The sequence below is a fragment of the Haemorhous mexicanus genome, chromosome 11 (assembly GCF_027477595.1).
Source record: "Haemorhous mexicanus isolate bHaeMex1 chromosome 11, bHaeMex1.pri, whole genome shotgun sequence".
Taxonomy (NCBI): Eukaryota; Metazoa; Chordata; class Aves; order Passeriformes; family Fringillidae; genus Haemorhous; species Haemorhous mexicanus.
In genome coordinates this window covers 16,253,242-16,274,152 of record NC_082351.1, presented here as the reverse complement: position 1 = coordinate 16,274,152, position 20,911 = coordinate 16,253,242, and the positions used below count along the sequence as shown (strand labels likewise).

The 20,911-nt window shown below is 39.1% G+C and overlaps 1 protein-coding gene across 6 annotated transcripts in view; it reads left to right on the top strand.

The window, feature by feature from the left end:
- The window catches only part of FHIT (fragile histidine triad diadenosine triphosphatase), a 571,496-nt gene that overhangs the window by 221,674 nt on the left and 328,911 nt on the right, over positions 1–20,911 (top strand). The window lies entirely within an intron of this gene.

The window sequence follows — 20,911 nt, the reverse complement described above, 5'->3', positions numbered from 1 at the left end:
ATTTACATGGACGTGTTCCAGCATATGTTATTGTTCTAGTTAGCTGCTTCAGGAAAAATCCTATAGAAAATTCACCTTTCTTGACATTAGTAGAACTTGCCAGGCACTCATAGCCAGGGTTCATTTGATGAAGTAGCAATGACTGCCCACTTTTAGTTTTCATACAGGTAACAAATAGAAGAATAATAGCAGAAAATATAACCTGCAAGTCTCAAGAGTGTCAGGTATCCTCAGTTCCCCACAGTGCAGGCAGAAAAGAAAAAGTGTTTATGATCCAAAATGGAAGAAATCTTGAATATGTTCTTAATACTGAAGACAAATGCACTTATTCAAATGTTGCATTCAAGAAGTTCAGTTCACAGAGATGGCTCTTTTATTTTAGTGATTGAGTGTTTCTTTGTAAAGATAAAAAGTGTTCTGCACTACTGAAAAAGTGAGGTTCAGTTGCCATGGTGGCTTTGAGATGGCTAGAAAAAGCCTGTTTGTTTGCAAATGTAACTGTTTCCTCTCCCTCTGCCCTTGCTTTAATACTTGGCAATTTCCAAAGTGTATCTTGAGCTAATTGCTGATATTACATTAGTGTCTTCTTCATGTCTAGTTCACCCTCAGAAACACAATGGACACAAAAGGAAATGGTTTGAAAGAGAATGAAAGTCCATCAGAATGAATTCTGATCTGTTTAAGCAGCACTTATTAGCAGTGTTCACCCCTATTGTGCTGTTTTCATCAATTAATTTGCCTTTTCATGGCAATTTTCAGTGCCCTTCACACCCAGTTTTGTAAGAGTCTTAATTGAAGACACCAAGTCATGATGAGCCTGTGCAACTGCTCTGACAGAAGGAGCTGCTCTGGTCCAACAAGGGAAACCCTATGGTTGTATTTGTCACTAATTATCATCTCTACTTGTTGGTGAGGGGGGTGAATGGGCTGCCACTTAAATGGGCTGCACTGTGCCAGGCCCTCCTGTAGCACAGGACTGTGCTGTGAGCTCGGAAAACAGCTGAAGTAGCTGATCCCAAGCAAATGTGTGCTAAGTGTTGAGTTACAGAGAATACACCAAGGTAACAGACCTCATGTTTAAATAAATGGATAGTTTTGAGCAGCTGCCTAATTCCTGTATTAATTTTAGTGCTCATGTTTTAAAGCATTCTTATTTCTTGTGGTTTTGCAGCACAGCGATATCCTGCTGTGTGTGGATCAATCCAAAATATTGTAATTACTTAGTTTGACTTGTTTCTGAAAAGACACTTGTAAATCTAAGGTGCTGTTTTTTCTTTGCAGTTAGAAATTTACTAAATACTATTCTGGTGGCACAAGGAAGTGTGCATGCTCATTCTTAGTTTTTCAGTAAAATCTTAAGCAAGCATATTCTGTTCCTTAATTTTCAGGACTCAGGAATTTAAATACATGGAAAATAAAGACCCAGTGTTGTTGTTTCATATCATAAACAATAGGCATCAGGAAAAACCCAGGGTAGAAAAAGACTTTGTCATTTTAAAATGAAATGATCCCTACTACTGTGTGTTCTGGCTCTGGTTTCACATACAGAATTCTTCTAGAATTTTCCAGGAGTATTAAGCATGAGCCCATGCTTCCCACCTTCCCACTTGTTCACAGATGTGTTCAGCCAGCATGGATCCAGCTGGAAAGGTGTTTTTGCTTGGATCTGCAAGAATATTGGTGATTGCACTTCCTGTGACACGAAGCAGGAGTAAGGATGTCCCCTTGTTGTCTGCTTGGCACAGCAGGGATGGGCTTCCCTCTCCCCCATCCCATCCAGGACCTCAGGCCTCCCTTTGATCCTGACACTGGGCTTTGCACTAAAGCCTTTAATGCTTTTGAAGTGAAAGCTCTTCTCTCCCTCTGTGTTTGGGGCCTAGCACACACTAAAGAAAGAGCAGAATTTTGCCCTTTTATGTTTATATGATGGATTTTGTCTTTATAGATCCCAAATCACTTCACAAAATTTGTACACTGCAAAGAGACCTTGAGAGTTTATCCCTCTGCCAAAAGGGAGCCCAAATTATACCAATTATACCTGATTGATTCTTGGCCCACATAAACTTTTGCAATATTTCTAGGATTCTTATCACTGGACAATTACAGTTCTTTTCAAATCTGAGTGCTTTTTTGTTTGATTGTTTTTAATTTCTTCTGCATTTCGGTGAAGATATTTTTATAAGGATTATCTTTCTGCTCCTCCCTGTACTGGTTTAGGAATTGTAGCTCCAGATTAGAATCAAAGAGAATTACATGCTCAGGTTTATTCTAATAAGAACTAATAAGTTGTTTTTCAGTAAGTGGGGTTACTCAAATATGATGGAAGTCAATCCAAAGTTTGTATACTTGGCTGGACAAGACTTCAATATCCAATATTTTAATTTTTTTCAATGCTTATAAAATTTTTAGCTGTTTATGATTATCTGTATATTATTTTCAAAGCTTTCTGGTGTCACTATGTACATGATGTTATTATCTATTATCAAATAAGGTCACTGGATCTGTTCAGACTAATCTGTCCTGTGTATTGTAAAAAGGTTTCAGATTGCTTTGGGGTTATGTGTTTCTTGTTTCACATGCAATAGTTTATTTCTTTTTCACAAAATATAGAGGATTGAAAACACAGATTGATTTCCAGGCCTATTTAGTTATGGGTATTGACCAGATTCTAAGTTTGAAAAGAAAAGTGCTTTGGATAAAGAACCTTATATAGGAGTTTTGGATAAAGAACCTTATATAATAATAGCCATGGCCATGGGAGCCTCATTTCTCCTTATCCTGCTGCTGTATTAGTGCTGAAAACAGTACAAGGATCTTGTAAACCCCCATTATTGAAATACAGCTTCTGCTTTGGTTTATCTTGCTAAATACTATGATTTATGCTTTAATATTTTGGAATATAGTCAGAAGATTTTCAACTTAAAACAGTTTTACATTGATAGAATATATTTTATCCACCTGCTACGTAGAAATGTATTTTATATATCTCTGAATTGCTTGATAAATATGCATGGTGAGAGAAATTTGGTTTGGAAGCAATGTGACAGGAATAACTTGCCTGTTTCCAAACACAAAAGATGAAACCTCTGAGGGATGTGCTTGTGTTTGAAAGGGACTGGTGGGTGCTAAACACACCTCTCTGATGTGAAAGCAGTTTTGGGCTCATGGGACTGGCAGCCATCCCTCAGGAGGGCCAGGCAGGTCTGATGGTTTTCTGTGGGAAACACAGCTGGAGCCAGAGGTGCTCCATGGAGCCCCAGAGCCGGGGGACTGTGGAGGGTCTGGGGCTGTGCAGGTGAGCTGGGCATCCCAGAGGTGCAGGGGCAGAGCTTCCTGCTATGTTGGCTTGCACCTGTGTGTACCTGGGTATGTCTGCACTGAATTCCCCAGGAAGCCAAGAGAAAGCTCTCAGATAATGAGGGAAGTGCAGTTGCAAGGCAGAGCAGAGATAGGGATTATGTAGGGATCAGACCCAGCTGGAAAGGCAAAGTTGGAAACTGCTTTGGTTTTTTTTTCTTTTCCAGTAAGTTTTTTATGTTGTAGCAGAAGAAGACTTGATTTATATCACTGGGGTTTTTTTGTCCTCCTGGGAACATGACATCACTGTTACATTGGCTGACTCCTTTGCTGAAGATATAAAAAGATCCAGGCTGAAATGTACACCTGTGTACATGCAGCTGAATGAGCAAGGACTTCATTCTGCATGTTACAGCAACCCAAGAAATTAATTATCATGTGTTCAGCCTTACTCCAAAACATGAGCTGAACATAAAAGCTTTGTTTGTTTATAGCAGTGATGAGAATCTGAGCTAGATTAATTTTGGGACTGTATGAGTGTGGATTTGTGTGGTTGTAGGATGGTGTAGAGAAAGGGAGCAAACCTTTTGTGGAAGATTTTATTGAGCCAGCCAAGCCTAGCATTAGATTATTACAACACTTTTGTAGTGTATAACAGTGGGTTTATTTCTTTTTCTCTCTCTCTTTTTTCTTTTCTCTTTTTTTTTTTTTTTTTTTTTTTTTTTCATGGGGGCTTAATTAGATATGAAAACAGCACAATCAAAGCATTGTGTCCCAAGCTGCCAGGATTGTGTTGGGTTTTCATTTCATGCTTGTAGTTTATTATAGCTGCCTTGGTCATATGCCAGGTTATCTGAGCTGTTGCAAAAGCAAATGTTTTGGGCTATTCTAAGCACTTTGAGCTTTTTGAAGGGCATTTTCCTTTTGTGTGCTTAATTTGGGCATGGAACCCTTACCTGGGTTTTGAATGAAAGATTTCTAACATTCAGGAGTGCTCTGCCACACACCCAGTTTCTGTGCTCAGGGGTACTCTGGCACCCCTTTCTTCTCAGTGCATTTGTCTTGAAGAGCTTAAACCCAAATGGCAGTGCCTGATTTCAGCACCCACTTTTGGAAATCTGAATCTACATTAAAAAGCAGTCTTAGTATAAGGACCACCAGCAGAGTTTTGAGAGTGTCTTAAATTACCATCATGGCAGTTATGATTAATATATTTGTCTCTTTAGGGCTTTTGTGGCACTGATAATATTTGCTGTTCTCACTAAGTCTCGATTAAATGAGTGCCTGAGACTGACGGGCAGTTTGTCTGTAATGACAAGTGCTTTACTGTAGCAGAAAAGGATGAGCTGCCCCAGGGAGACATCACCACCCACTTGAGCGAGATCCATGAAGGGTTTATGACCCGTTTGAATCCTGATTGAGCATCACTGTCTTGACCCTCAGGGAGCCAATTGTCTGGAATACTTGCTCTGTCAGTCTGAGCGATGTGCTCAGAATCCCTCTGAAACCTGGATGTCTTGATTGTGTGTAATACACACAGTGAATTATCAAAATGGTATAAAAGATAGGGAAATATTTTGTCACTGGGTAGCTGGTGTCATTATTTAGAGAGCACACTGTTTTACTTGCCAAGGAAAATGTACTGTGAGTTAACTGTTTCGGGAATAAATTATTTCAGGTCTGGCATTTAATGTATGAAGGGTTTCCTTTGAGGCAAACGTGTCTGATAGGTGATTACTGGATAAAATTAAACTCCTTGAGGCAGAAAGTTTGTGTCTGGAGCTCTTGGGAAGCCTGGGGCCAAATCCAGTTGCAGGGATGGTCAGTGCCCCTCCATGGGAGCCCAGGTGGGCACAGGCTGGTCACAAGGTCTGGCAAGCTGAGCAGCTCTAAGTGAGGGCCAGGCTGATGTGGAGGCAGCCCTTAGCACAGACATGGCTTCTGTGCTTCTTCTGGTCATAAAGAAGGTTTTGTAAGTCCACAGCAAGAGTGGAGCTGGAATCCTGTCTCTGCAGTGGGGAAAGTTGGGAAGGGACAGTTCAGGAGGTTGTTGCAGGACTTTTTCTCTTATTGGTGTCGTTGGCCTTTTGAATCTCAAGTGCTCTTGTACCAAACTCAGGACACTCAAGCCATAACCCCTGTGGAACAGAAGAGGGGTGCTCCTAGTAATAAATAAACTGTGCTTCATCTGCTGGGCAGCCTTTAGACTGTGTGTATATGTAGTAGGGAAGAAGGAGATAGTTGACTGTTGCTGCAAAAATTTTAGAAGAAAAAAAAGCTTCACAAAAAAATCAAAACCAAAATTCAAACAACAGGATCATAAAAGGAACCCTTCCTCCATTTTACCCTCATCCTGTAAAAGCAGAAAACAACACCCTGTACCAGAAATGGGAAAAAAAATCCTCCTTTGTTTTATAGTTAAGTGTTTCACAGCCAGCTAATCTTTATTATTATGGCTATTGAAGCAATTAAACAGATTAAACAGAATTAACTGTTGTTTTTCTACTAACATAAAGATGGCCTCTTAATCCCAAATGCCCTTTTTTCTAAATAAATTGTACTTTCATTCCTAATTCCAAGAAGATTGTGGTGGGGTATGTATTTTTATCTATGCAGGTACTGTTGCTGTTAGCAACATTTTTTAAAATGACCAACTAGCATATGTAACTAAAACCCTGTTAAAAAACTCATTAAATCTTAAAAATGGTTAGATAAATTAAAGGAAGTAGTAGCAGACTCCTGTATAACTCAGTACAAGAGAACATCAATATTGTTCATTGAACAGTCTATTCTTCTAATTTTAAAAGAACAACTATTTGTCATGGTTCCTGTCCTTGAGCTGGCAGTTATCTAATTAAATGCATATGAAATTCAAAAGCCTTTACTGAGGGACAGTAATTTTCCTTGGTTGTTTTTAAAGTCACCAAGAGGAAAGAAGAATTACATTGAACAGATAATGGATAAATTTCTCCATTGTGCATTAAGGTCTTGGATTGACTAATCATCCCATGGTTATTAATCAATGTGTTATCTTATAATTTGAAATTAGAGGTTCCGTTCTCATTACTGCTGAGTCCAGGTAATAATACTTCCAGGCTTTGATTACCATGCCAGTCCAATGTACTGCCTTGCAAAATACCCCCAAACTAATCAAAACCAGGTCAGATCTATAAAGAGCATCCCCAGTGCATTATGTTTACATGACTCTTCAGCAGGGTATTTTTCAGTCTAGGCTTTCCAGAATGCCCTCTATGTTGTTTTTCACATTGATGTCTGTCTGCTCCTTTTTCCTTATCACCATCCAAGTGGGATGTTCTGGTTTATATTTGATGGTATTGGAAGATAGAGGCACTGCTTGAGATTCTTGCTTAAAGGAGGTGATTCCCTCAGTCATGCCAGAACAATTCCAAAAGGTGGATTGTTGCAGGTGCCCAATAAGTGCATGTGCAACATAGACAGAAAATAGCATTTTAAAGTTGTGATTTCTATAATAAATATAATGCAGGGCTCAAAGGGAGTTTGTAGGCATGATCTAGCCCCTACTGCACCTTGTGAAGGTAGCCTGGCAAATTAGAAGGCACAGCAGTATGTAAATATATATATTTTAGCACAATTAGGCATATAATCTGGTATTTCTGAAGACCTGCTTTTGACCACTGATTGTATATAAAGATGAAAAGGTATTAAAGCAGGAGATCTGAGGATGGATTCAGGGGAAGGTTTTGTTACTTTCACCCCTATAGTGGTTTCCTGTTTCTTTACTTCTCCTCTAGGGTCAGAAATCCTCAGGCTTAGTGCACTTGAGGACCTTCTCTCCTATGGCTCATACTGAAGTTATATTATTTAGAGAGAAAAATAGTCCCTGATTCTGTAATTGAAGCTTTTAAGGGCATGATACAGACACAAAGATCTGACTATTCATGTGCAGCTGTGGAATTGGGATATTAGAACCAGATATTAGAATTGGAACAATCAAGTTAAACAAGTCTTGATCTGTACCACAATTATAGTGAACAATCCAGAGGGTGATGTTGGTTTCCTAACAGATCTGTGGTATTATGTAGTTTGAATTCAGCATTAAAAAAATACTGTAAAATGTTTCTCATCAATGTCAAAGACAGTGCTCTGTTTAAGGAGCAGAATCCTGCTTCTAACCTAAATTATCATTTAGTGAACTGCCAATAATGATCTCGGCTCAGGAATTTCCAGTATTGAACCCTTTTGATGGCAGAATAATGATGCTGTGAACAGACTCCTATTTCTGGTTTTGTCTACATCAGTGTAATGTTCAAAAGCAGTTAAATATTTCTAATTTTTGGGCTTGTTGCTGTGTGAATGCACACTTTTGTTGCTTTTTTAAATACTGGAAAAAGGCACTAAAAAGTCATTTCATGAATAGTGCATTTGGTTTAAAGCTAAATATTTTAGAGGTCTAGCATTTAACAGAGGTGAATAATGATAGACTTCACATTTAAAAAGTGAGGTATCCATTGTATTGGAGGAAGTCTGAGAAAGAGCAAGTCATTATGCACAATCAAATGAAACAACCTTTCTGTGGTGTGTTGGGATTCATATCATCTACTTTAGCAGATAAGCTACGACATAGCAGAGATTAATCAGTTATTTGCTGTAATTAAATCACAAAAGTGCTTCATCAGCTTCCTGATTTCAGTGCTCTTCCACTTGCTTATATCCTGGCTGTGCTTGAGCCAACACAAACATGGAAAAAAAATGAACTCTTTGAAAGAAATTATATCCCAACATGTCAGAGCTAAAGCCTCCACAGTATTGAAATTATAGCCTGCTGAAACTTATAATGTCCTGGAGAGATTTCATTATGCTATGTGCACTGAAGTTTCTGCTGAACTCCAAAATACAGTTCACACATCTGATAAAATATTAAAGAAGGACAAATGTAGGGCTTGCCAAGCTGAGGTGCTGTACACTTGTCCATGCATATTTGGCCTTTCATGACTTCTCGTGAATCTTTATTTATTGTTTCCAAACCAAGTGTATTGTCACGAAAATGACATTGTACTTGGAAAAATCCTATCAGGCAAAGTCAACCCCTAAAATAAGTGTTATAATAAATATGCAGAAATGTCATTCTTTACATTAGCCCAAAGGTTTTGTATAGCTTAAGGATATGTGCAGTAAGCTAACTATAAAAATAGAAGCTTGACAGTGGGGATGAATGTGTGTGTCAAAATAATATTACTCTTTCTGGGAGGATGGCAGAAAAAATGACACTACATCCACCAGCATGATTTTTATAGATCTGCCTCTTTGCCAGATGTCACCTTTTATAAACTACTTTATAAAAACATGACAGCGTAGTGAAGTAGTGTGTTTATAGCTTGATAAACTTTTGTAATAAAGTTAGGATTGGCTGAAAATTAAAGCCTTAGAGCCTACTCATTAAGCATTTGAGAAGCTTGCTCCGATTTAAAAAGGAAAATATTAAAGAAATATGCAGAATGAGTCACAGGCAGTAAGTGGTCTTTTTCAAGAGAGAATGGCTTATGGTTGTGTTTACCAGTTTGCCATGCAATAACCTTTCCAGATATATTACTGGGATTTTAGAGAATAAAGTTTGCATTACTTTAAATGTAAACACACAGAGACAAAATATACAGTGTGTATTAAATTATATGTTTCCAAAGAGTGCTATGAGGACATACAGGATTATACTATAAATATCACCCCAGCACACAATTGTTTTATTACATAATAAAGGTCTGTATATTACCCTCTGCTGCACCGTGCGACAGATAATTCAGATTTTTCATGACATGTCTAATTTATACAAGTCTCCGGCTCTGGAAATCATACAGGAATAATATCTTATACTCAAACTGTTCCTAGCCTGAAAGACTTCAACACTGGAATTGCTATCCCAGAACAAACACTGGTCTGTGGAGGCTGGGGTCACCTCTCTGTGTGCTTCACTAACTGCAGTGCAGGGAGAAAAGTCCCCTCTGGTCTGTAGGAAGCTTTGACAGACACCTTGAAGGCAGAGATGCAAAGACCTCCTGTATACCCTCTTGCCTCTTAGAGAATTCCTGTCATATCTCCCTCCTTGCTTCTTCACCCAGAGAAACTTTTGAAACTATTGCAGCAGACTTTATCCCGTCCATATTAACAGCTGGTGAGGAGAGGCCATGGGCAGTACGTGCAGGGTCCTGGGCATCAGCTGCCATCACAGGGGGGCTCTCCTGGACAATATGAGGTGAAATCCTCTGTGTGCACTTGGATTGCTCATAACTGGAAGTGCTGAACTGCTGAGAAGTAGAAATGCCACCACTTGAAGAAACAAACCCGTTTATTTGTTCAGCCACCTCTTTTTGACAGACACAACTTGAAGTCAAAAATCATCCTCTAACATACAGGATCTTCTGTAGGGTGAACCATAAGCAAGCTGCTTTTTCACAAATCATTTCTATACCTGAGAGTTTTCTAGCAATGTGAAACATATTCAAGCCTATGTTGAAAATATTACTATCCTTTTAGTTGTGTTTGAAGTTCTTAACCTTTCCCACTTCTACCCCTCTAGAGATGCACTTTCTTCTGTAACTTCAAACTAAACACAATCTTTCTCTTGGGCTATGTAGGTTTGCATTTTGTGGGGAAAAACACACACAAACACGATTTAGAATCACAGGAAAATAGGCTTGGAAGTGTCCCAGGAGGCAGTCGGTGCACTCTGCCATCCCATGGCAGTACCAGCCTGTGTTGGTTTATGCTGATGCTCTGCCTCTCAACTGTTTGTTTAATCCTTTTCCCCCACAGATCTTTGGTGATGGAAGCTGCACAATATCTCCAGGAAAATCCATTCCAGTATTATACTATTAATTTAGGGACATGTTGGGGAGAGGGTTTTTTCCCAGGTGTCTAATCCAGCCCTGTCAAATTTCCAGAAACTGTTTTGGGATTTTTTTGTGTTTTCTCAGGGGGTTGGGTTTGGGTTTTTTTGGTTGTGGTAGGGTTTCTTGGGGTTTTTTTTTTTTTTTTTTTTTGGGGGGGGCATGGGTGTGGGAGGGGCAGGTGTTTGGGTTTTTTTAATAAGCCTAGTTAAAAAAAAAGAAAACTGTTCTATCAAATTTTACTAAGCCTATTTTGTAGTCCTCGTGTATCCCAAGAAAATGGGGCAGTACTACGAATTTGCAGGACAACTTGAAGCTGAGCTTTACTTTAGTATGTAGTATGGAAATCAATCTAAAAGAACCTTTTGTTCTATAATACATCTAAGGGATGGGAGTTCTGCTTTGGATGGCATAATAGGAAAAGTGGCTGGCTCATGTGATTAATGGTCTCTTGCAGGTATAGTCACAGTGGGTGCTTCTCTAAGTGTGGAATCTCCCACAACAATATGGAGGGCACAGGATACTGGGTTTTCCTGGGAATTGTTCCTAATAGCTGAGCACGCATGAGCACAGGCCACTACTGGGAGGCATCTCCTGTACTGCCTGCAAGATCCCAAAAGACACCAATCCCAAAACCCCTGTGACCCATCAGGTAACAGGGCAGTAAAGGAGTCACCTTCATTTCAATGCCCAAGAGACAGGGCTCCTTGGGAGGGAGAACATGGCAAAAGCTTGAAATGAAGGAGTCTCACAGAAAATAGCCCAGCATATTTGTTCACAATAGCAATGTTTGTTCAGAAAATAGTACAGACTTCCCTTGGCCCATCCTCTCAGTAAGGAGCAGCCACAAAGGAGGCTCTTCCAGGGCACATCCTCCTGTGCCCATCTCCTGGACCCCAGTCTGTTGAGAGCTGATGTGTCTCTAAACACTGCTGACTATTCCCCATCTCAGGAAAACTGTAGGTTATGCTAGAGACAGATCTGCTCCTTAAATTCTCTGCCCTGTCAAACTTGACCACACAGGTTTTGACAATGGTAATAGATTTTTGGGGAAGACACCTGGCTGTTTGGGCCCAGTGTCCCTTACATATCTCTCAGTTTATCCTATTGTTTATGCAGTGCTCAAACTGCTCATGGTACTTATCAGACTGTTAAGTAGCACAGTCCTTGCCTTGGAGAGGTAAGTGAATGCTGTAATGGAGGGATATGAGGTGCTCTGGTAAATATCTAAGTATTCATGATTGGTTGAAATGGAAATAGAGGAAAATTACATTATGGCATTAGAATAAGTTAGATCTTATTCTAGCTTGAGGGTGGTGAGGGTTAGTTTTGTTCCTCTAAGACTCCATAGAGCTTTAAACATGGGATCTTAGGAATCATTGGTTTTACTGCAGATCCTGCTCTCCGTGGTTTAAGTAAACAAGTTTCACTTAGTTCCCTGGGCTGAGCTTCGTGCCACTGCAGCCAAATGCAACTACCCTGAAACTAAATAGTTCAGACTTGAGGCTCTTTGGCTTGACTGCTTTTTTGCTGATTTTGTAGACTGAGTGGACTCCCTGAGGACTCACATGAGCAGTGGGGTCAAGTGCATTGTACTTTGTCCAGACAATTTTTTGACTGTGCAATTATTTGCAGGTTCTAATGCACCTGTAAATTTCTATATTCAGGTGTTGACATCTGTAAATTAAAGAATTTCCACATGCATGTGTTCTACTGATGGAAGGAAGTTCTTATGCTACAAGTGGAGCACTTAAACAGCATTGCCTATTTTCTTCTAACATTCTGGCTTTTTCTTGATCTTTCTCCTGTCATGTTGCTTTTTGTGTTTTTTAGAGCCTTGGCAAAATGAAATCCTTTGTGGCAAATGTCATTTTTCTATGCATGATTCCAAAGGGATGGGATTGTTTAGACTTTTATCTTTGCTTTGTTCTAAAGAAAAAATAGGGGGGTAACCCTCCTCCCCCACCATGTTGTACTTGTGAAAACAGATAAAACTTACTGTAGCAGCACCAAAATTACACTGTGAATTATGTAGCCATTTCATGCATTCTCTGTATATGTGTTAATTTGCATGAAATTCAGTCTCAGTGCCCTTGGAAAGGTGTAGGTGCTCCCATGTGCAGGAGGTTTAACTCTGGCTCTGTGTGCTTCATGGGCTCCCAGCTCAACCTGGGCAAGTCCTTCACAGATTGTCCCAGGAGGGGGCTTGACCTGTGGGTTTGTATCCAAAGCTGGATTTAAAGCCCAGAGGAATGCAGCAGTGTTTTGTTTGGCTCCTTTCTGTGGAAGGTGCTCAGTCCCTGCCAGCACTGAATATCAGCTGCAAAGGTATGGGGTGATTCTGCATCACACACAATGCACTGCCTTGTTCCATTCCATTTATTCAATACTTTGTCCTTTATGTTCTCACTCTCTGGTCCTTGATGGTTCTCGAGAAAGCACAAAGTGAGGTTTTGTAGCTGATTTGGGAAATAGAATTATGAAAAGTTCTGTCAGGTATATTATATGGTGATTTGATCTTTTGCCATATCTGCTACTTCATTTCTTCATGTTATTTTTGAAAAAAAAAAAGAGATTTCTTTAAATTCTACTTGCAAGTTATTTTAAAATTGATTATATACAAAATATGAAGCAATTATAAAAAATGAAATGAAATAAAGTGAAAGGATTACAGAGCCTTCCATTGTATGTCTAAGCATTAGGCAGGAAAGATTTCAGCCAAACTAAATATGTAGCTGGCCATTTCCTTGTTTGAATGCTGATTTTTTTTTAAATGGAATTTATTGTACTTCTCTTGAAGTAACTTTTGGAAACAGTAGTTTTCCATGACTTGTTGCCAGTGAGAGCTGTCTGGATCATTGTCAGGTATTCAGGCTCCTCAGCTGGGGTTTCTTATGCTGAGTAAGTGTCTTCTGAAATTTAATGTCACAGTCTACATTCCTCTGTTACTTTTGGAATATGTTGCAAAGACAAATGGAATTCAATTAGTTTTAACCCACAAGCCCCACTTCTTTTGCTCAGCAGAAAATCTCTCACCCTCTTTATCTTCTCTTGGTTTTGGAGATTTTACAGAGGGAGATTGAGCATGAAGGCGTGGAAGCAAGGCAGCAATGAGGAAATGTAACTAAGGATCTCAACTCTCAGAGAAGGAAGGATGCTAGAAAAACTGTACTTTATGTAGAGGAAAGGTGTTTGATTAACTTTATTGGACTTAGCATCTGACTCAAAGTAGGTCAGCAGTGAGATACTCTGTGACAGTGTGAGGAGATTGGAGAGAATTATTCCGAAAGCAGGATAATCTGTGAATTAGAAAAAGCACATGGAGGAATGGATTAAGAAGGGGTGTAAGTAGAGTGTTTTCCAGAATATTAATAATAAAACTTTATAGATTATTGTTTCTGGTAAAACAGACAATGTTCTTAAAACTGAATATGGTTTTTCTGGATGAGTACGTGGGACTTTGTGGCAATAAATCATTACTTAGTTGAGAAAATCCTGTCAGAAAAAAAGAGGGATATTGTCATAGAAGGAAAGCTTTTACAAGTGATTCATTCACTTTTTAACTTCAACTTGCATAGTTATGAAGCTCATCCCAGGGATGTTGTTGTCTGGCATTGTCATTTTGGTAAATTCTTGAGTGAGGCTTACAGAGATGAATATAGGATTATGCAGGTGCCATTTAGTATCCATCATTTTTTTCTTACTAGTTTGGTAAATAATATTTAATTTTATTTATAAATGAAAAATACAACCAGCGAAATACTTCATCTTCCCATCTTAATATTGGCTGAAATAAATAATTTTGTGTGTCCATTACAAAGATATAGGCCCCTCTGTTTCTGCAGTGTTTGGCAGATGCAAAGTAGATTTCTTTTAAATAAAACTGAAAACAAACAAAAAACATGTCCAGAAAGTAAAAGAGGCTGTGTAAGTAATGACCACTTACAAATTCAGAATCTGAGGATCTTGGTAAATGGCTTCTTTTGACTTTGAAATTTTGCCTGTGCATGTGGTTGTTTTCTTTTACAAAAAAAATTAAGTGAAATGATCAAAGCAACAATTTTCATTACTCTTGTTTTCCTGACTACCCCCCAAATGATGATGATTGATGGTTGTATTTTAACAGCTTCAGCTGAAGGGTCCACTTAACTGCATCTGTTTTCTATTTTATAATGGGCCAAGGTAAATCATCTTTTTTTTATATGTACAGTCTACCTTTGGTGGGGTTTATTTGTGGGCAGAGGAAATCTACTTAAAATTCCATTAGTTCCTAAGAGCTGGTTCTTGAGACCATAGAAAACCTGTCCAAAAATGTGAACCATGAACATACCAGAGCTACTCACCACAGCTGTCAGAGGAATATGTGTTATTGCTCTGTGTTCCATGTTTTAAAATAAATACTTTGTGGTTTACATTTCTGCAGTCTCTGGCTACCCTGGAAGTGATGTTGATCTTGGCCACATGGTATAAAGACAATAATTGTTTTCCACAAGGTAATAATTATTTTCTGGTAATGTTATTGAAGTTGATTAGGAAATATTTTACTTGTGGAATTCTGCTTTTCCAAGTAACAGTAACTATACCTCTGGAAATATAATATTTTAAGTTTCTGTGGTACAAACTACTCCAGTATAGGGGATTTCAATTTTTTGATGGGCTCCAAAAGAGAGCAACAGGGTTCACCTTGTGGAGTTGTAATTTTAGGAATGTCAGTTACTGAAATTAAATTTCAGATAAACCCAAAAGAAATACAGACAGAGGGAAACTGTGACTGATTAAAAGAGTTTGTAGTTCATCCCAGTAACAGGAACTAGGCAGCCAGCTGGTTTGAACTTTTAAGAAGAAATTTCAGTTCAGATTTTGATTAAGGGATTCTTCTTGGTCTGCAATTCAAGGACTTGTTCATATATAAAAGCCCTGGAATTTCATTGTAAACAGATTTGAAAGGGAGAGTTAAACCACCTCAACTTCAACCTCAGACAAAATGGATCTTCTTAATCATTATGAACCTGTGCCATTAGTGCTGAGGTGGGTGATGAATAGCCTGTCTGATGTCTCCATCCAGCCATCCTCCTTTGTAGCTGTGCTATTGCAACACTTTAAACTTCCACTTCTTTCTGGTGAGCTAGGAGACCATAGATAATCACTGAAGTTGAGTTCATATTAATTATATTGACAGCAAAATGAAGTATCTTAATTTCCCACTATCGATCAGAAGATTTTTTTGTGAGGCTGCGGGGCTTGGATAGCTTTGTGTTGGACCTGGTCTTCATGGCAGAGGTCTGCAAAGTGTCTCATATGCAGCCTTTTGCTATCCTCCATAAAATCTAATTTCTCATTTGATAGATGTTTTGTGTACTGACCAACACTGGGATATGACTTTGTGCATTTGAGGGGTCAGTCTGTAAGGCACAAAAGGAAAAGATATAACACATTTATATCTACCTGGAATGTCAGCTAAAATCTCATGAGAAGCCAGTGCAGCTTGAATGTGTGTGAAATGCTGCAGATGGAGCTCTGGAAAGCATCCCAGCCATGTGAGCAGCAGAATTCTTTTCCTGAAGGTGGGAGGTTTTGTATCAGCCCATTGTTAGCAAAGTTCGTGGTTTATTTGTAATTAATCATGTGCTGCTGTTTGACAGTACCTAATAGAACTAGAAAGCAATCACTTAGAACAGGAAGCAACTGTCAATTAATACACTAACACACTAATGAATCAAGTTTACCAAAGGTGAAGTGATGGGGAAAATGAAACTGAGCTTCTGTGTGCAGAAAATTCATCCTTTAGCATTTCAGATCTGTTTTGGTGGTTTTCAAACAGTGGCTCCTCCTTGTCCTTTCAGTGCTCATGTTGGTTCATGCTGATGCTGAATTTGCACGGGTTTAAACTTCCAGTGTGATTGAATCTCACCTCTACTGCTCAGAAAACCTGTGTATTTATTTTAGTGAAAACATGAGAAGGCTCTGAAGCCAGTGCTCAGTTTGATTCAGCAATGTTTTTATTATTATTCAGGTAGTCATTGTTTTCATAAGAGTGAGTCACATAATAAATGTGGTGGCATACCAGACATTACCTGTAGTAGGTATTCCTAATATTTGACAGCCAGACAGATTTATTGGTTTGGGGGCTTTTTTTCAGATGTGGCATATCACTGGTACTTGCACACAGAGTCCAAAATGTGCTGGGTTATTTCTGTTTGCAATTCTGTGTACTCTGCCACAGGTAGGTGAAAACAAAAGCCTGAGACATTTCCATTTCAGAAACAGACTCCTGGCAATTTGGTATTGTGCCTCAAGGTTTCAGTAACCCATATTTCAGATTTCATTACAATGTGTTCTGTGAGGTTGTTCTACATTATTTTTGTTTCCTGTTTAAAAAAGAAAAAAAAAAGAATGCAGTGATTTTGTGAGCCTTAAAATGTCTTTGGAGTAAGAGTTGGCAAATCTCAGCGCCCTCCCCTGGAATCTAGGCATGGATACCTATCTTTTGGAAATAAATCCTGCTGAATTGGCATCAGATGCACTGTGAAGGGGATGCAAACAATGAATCTATGAAGCTGTCAGCACTGTATATTGCCTTGTGGGCTGCGGTGTCCAGCAGTGCACAGTTCTTTCCATCTCCATGAAGGAGCAAGGCTGTGGAATGCCATATATATGGATTAATCTCAAACATGCAATTTATGGATTTGAAAGATGCTGTAAATTTACCCCAGTGTTTTGCATTGAGGTGATTTGTATCTTCAAGCAGGAAACTGTGTGTATTTCCTGGGCAAATCACTGTGATATTTAAAGTGTCCTGGAAGCAGTCTGGCACAAAGGAATGCTGCAGGAGTTCTGCTAATGGTGTTTGCCAGCTGTGGACATTGTGGTCAGCAGTGAAACCCTGGGTGTGGTGTAATTATGGTTTTGGGTTTATTTCACTGATTTTAATTCATATAGGCACCTGTGATACTTCAGTTTGGGGTTTTTACTCTCTTGATACAAAATAAATTTAAATGGCATGTAATTATGTTTGAAGTAGAATGGACACAGCCTTTTAAATTGGCTTGTAATGTTATTTCAGGGAGGGGTGTTCCTTTGGAAGGTGGCATGTGGTTTGAAAATGTCAGTAAGCTAGCACTTTTTTCAGATTACCACTGTGTGTTGTGTACATTAAAATATTTGGAATTGGCTTTTGATTTATGTAAAAAATCAAGTAAGGTTTGGCTCTATATTGTATATTTTCAAGTAGTATGTTTTAAATATTTTGCTTTGTACCTGCTTTAAAAGTAGCAAAGGCAGCAAAAAACTATTTTATTATAAAAATTTGTTTAATTATCTATGCTGCAAGTCAGCAACACAGCATAAATAGGAAATAATATTGCTTTTATACTTTAAAGTATATATGTAAGTAGCCTTGTAAGTTGTTCTCCTGCTTGAGGCATTTGGCAGTTTATTTCTTATTTCCTGAATATTTCAAGATGTAAGCTTTTTAATGTTCAAAAGAAGCAGGGCCATAAAGCAAATTGTTTTGAAACTCCAAGATGAATGGACGATTGCAGACATCGTTCCTTTAAAGCACCAGCTGGGAGACTCCATTAAGTTGTGGCAGCAGCACACGGACCCACATGGAGATTTCTGCAGCCTGAAATATTGTTATTGGCAGGTTTCTGAATAATTTCACAAAGGCACTTCAGGCCAGGAATCTTGTTAGTGGAACCCAGTCTTTATATCTCCAGCATGTAAAACTCAGCTGTATCCTCCTAAGACTCCGAGTATTATTTTTTTATTCAATTCACTGACTGTGATTGACAAGGACCTCTTCATGAATATGTTAAGAAAGAGCTGTTTCCTGGATATTATGTCCTTTCATATCTGTCATAACTAGAATATTCATGATGCTGTTTTTAACAGGCCTTCTATTGTAAAAGAAATATCACGGAAACATATTCTAGTTTTTTAAAGTCCAGGGAAAAATGAATGCCTTTGGGGCTGATAGGTAAGGGTTTTTTTTAACAATTTAGAAATACAATGTGACAGCTGGCAGAATATATATCAGCGAGCAGAAAGCTCTTAAATATCGCAGTCACAGGCCTAGAACTGATAAACTGGTAGGGGTTTTATATGTATTTTTTTGTATTTTCTGATGGCTGTAGTTACATAATAGTTTCTTGTACATATCTCCACTTAAAGATGCAATTATGAATCAATTCCTTTACCATTTTTATTTCTGGTTGCTGAGAGCCTTTTTTTCTGTAAAATCCTGCCAAAACTTCAACATGCACAGCCATATGTCTTTGTTATACAGGAACATTGGGCTGCTGAATGCCAGCTGCCCTTTGAGGTTCAGTGCTGGCATCTCCAACAGAGGGATTCTGTGACAGAGAAGAGGGCAGCAAAACTGAAAGCCATGAAGAGCAGCCACCTCTTCCCTGAAGAAACAGGCAGATGCAACGCCCCCCCAGTATTTTAAAGCAGGCTGAATTTGCTGTGGGAGAGATTTTCTAAGCAAAAATATGATATTGTCAAAACAAATTTTCTGTTTAATAGAAAATATTTATTTGGTCAAAAGGCTTCTTTCAATAATAAATAGAAGAGAACATGCTAGTGAAGGTGTCTCTGTCCATAGCAGGGGGTTTGGAGCTAGATGATCTTTAAGGTCTCTTCCAACCCAAACCATTCCATGTTTCTATTATTTTATGATTTTGACCTGACTTTATTTTGACTTGCAAAGGTAGTCTAACTCAGTTTTTGAGATTAAAAGACAAATAAGATCATTTTTTGTAGTCAGAGTTGCAATTTTGACTTACAGTGTCATGTGACTTTGATCTCAGTCAAAGGTAAACACATTTGCTTTTTAGATGAGTTAAGTATTTCCCATGGACAAATCCTTCTTATTTGTCTTCCCTCAGAAACATTAAAGCTTCTTCTAGGGAAAAAAGGTGTTTTTCTAGCTAATTCGATGATTTCTAGTCCAAGAGGCATTATGTGTTCCTGAACAGTTCAGCTGTGTTACGTAACTTTGTTAATGTTGATTCTGGGCCCTTGCAGCATATTTCCAAATAGTGATGGAGACACTTAGAAATGTGTTATGCACTTTAATGCAGATGAGGGGACTTCCACCACTCTACCTGAGGCTGGAATTGCTAGAATTCAGCTCATTATTTCCTGGGAAAAGATTGGTCTAAGAATTGTTTATATGCAAGTAACTATTCCCTAACTGCTGGATGCCATCAGTTTATTCAAAATACGTTGTTATCCTTCTATAGGGAAAAAAAAAAAAAAAAAAAAAAAGAAGAAGAAGAAAAAAAAGAAGCTTAATGTGTTATTGGAGAACCACTATATTCTCTGAGGCTATTCATAGCATCCTTTTGGCTGGCTGTGCCATGGGCTGGGTGCTGGAAGCAGATTCCTGCGGGCTGCAGAAGCGATTCAAGCCCTGTGTATGCCCGGTGGAAGTGCATCTGCACCGCAATTCCGGGCAACAAATGGGGCAGCCCCGAGTTTTCTTTTATTAATGTAAGAGGAACAAAGCTGACAAGAGCATTGTGTTTCACCTGATCTCAGTGCAGCACGATCGACTTTCCGTCAGCAGGAGCTGGTTGCTCCCGGGGCTGAGCGCTCCCGTCCCCGCCGGAGTTCGGAGCGTTCCCGGTGCTGCGGGAGCCGCGGCGGCCCCTGCGGGGCTCACGGCGTGGTGCGAGATCGAGCTGCATCAACTGGGCTGAAATTGAGCACACTGACCTGCAGGTGAAAGGCTCTGCATCCTATTAGATGTCTTAGTATCATACAACCCCCCAAAGTAAATAAGTCCTGATCAAAACGCAGGAAAGCAGCCCTGCTTAGAAGCAAGCGCAAACTTACTGCGCGGATCAGTGTGCTTAGGAAGGTCCTGCCTGCCTGGCTCTGGGAGTGAGTACAGCTGGGTATTTGCTCTGTCAGAAGGAAAAAAGATGTCTTTCTCAAGGAAGAGTGAGATGTTTGTTCCCTGCCTTTTGGTTTCTTTTCAGATGTTTTCTCAGGGCTTTTGTTTTTGTTGGAAAGTTGTATGGCAGTGAGAGAAGTTCCAGTTCACTTTGAATGTGCAGTGATCCAGGGCAATGGGAACTACTGGAAGAACTAAAAGGCACTGGGTTTTGCTTTGTCTCCAAAGAGCTTTCAGCCAGCACTGTTCTTACACCTGCCCATAAAGTAAATATAACGCAAGTTGTGGAGGCTTCACCTTGCTTAATGCAAGTGATCCAGGCAGCACAAGGGAAATTAGAAATTAGGGGTGCTCATTTTTGTTGTGTTGCCTGTGTGGATGGGTTTCCCACCTTTGTGTTCAGTGGGATCTGTACTGGCATAAACTGGATAAGATTAACTGAGGGCCTGCAATTCACTGTTCATGTCTTAAGGATGCTCATAATAGAGTTATTAATATTTTATTTCTAATAGCTAATGGAGTCCTAAAGACTTTATAGACATTTTACCCCTTTATGTCACTGGTTTTGCATCGTAAGTCACTGGTGATTCATTGGGATCTCAGCACAGGTCCACAAGATTCTTCCACAGGCGTCATTGAACTAAATATTTAATTACCTTTTTCTTGCTCTTTGTAACCTCTGTCTGTAACTCTTATGGCTAAAGGGAAAGAGAGAAAACTGAGCTGGGATGAGTTAAACCTGGATGCTCTCTGTCTAAAACATGATTAAGTAGGAAAAAAAGAAAAGCAATCAAAGTTGTGGTTTTATGCCAAAAAGCAGTGAATAAAGAATGCTGCTGGTTTCTGT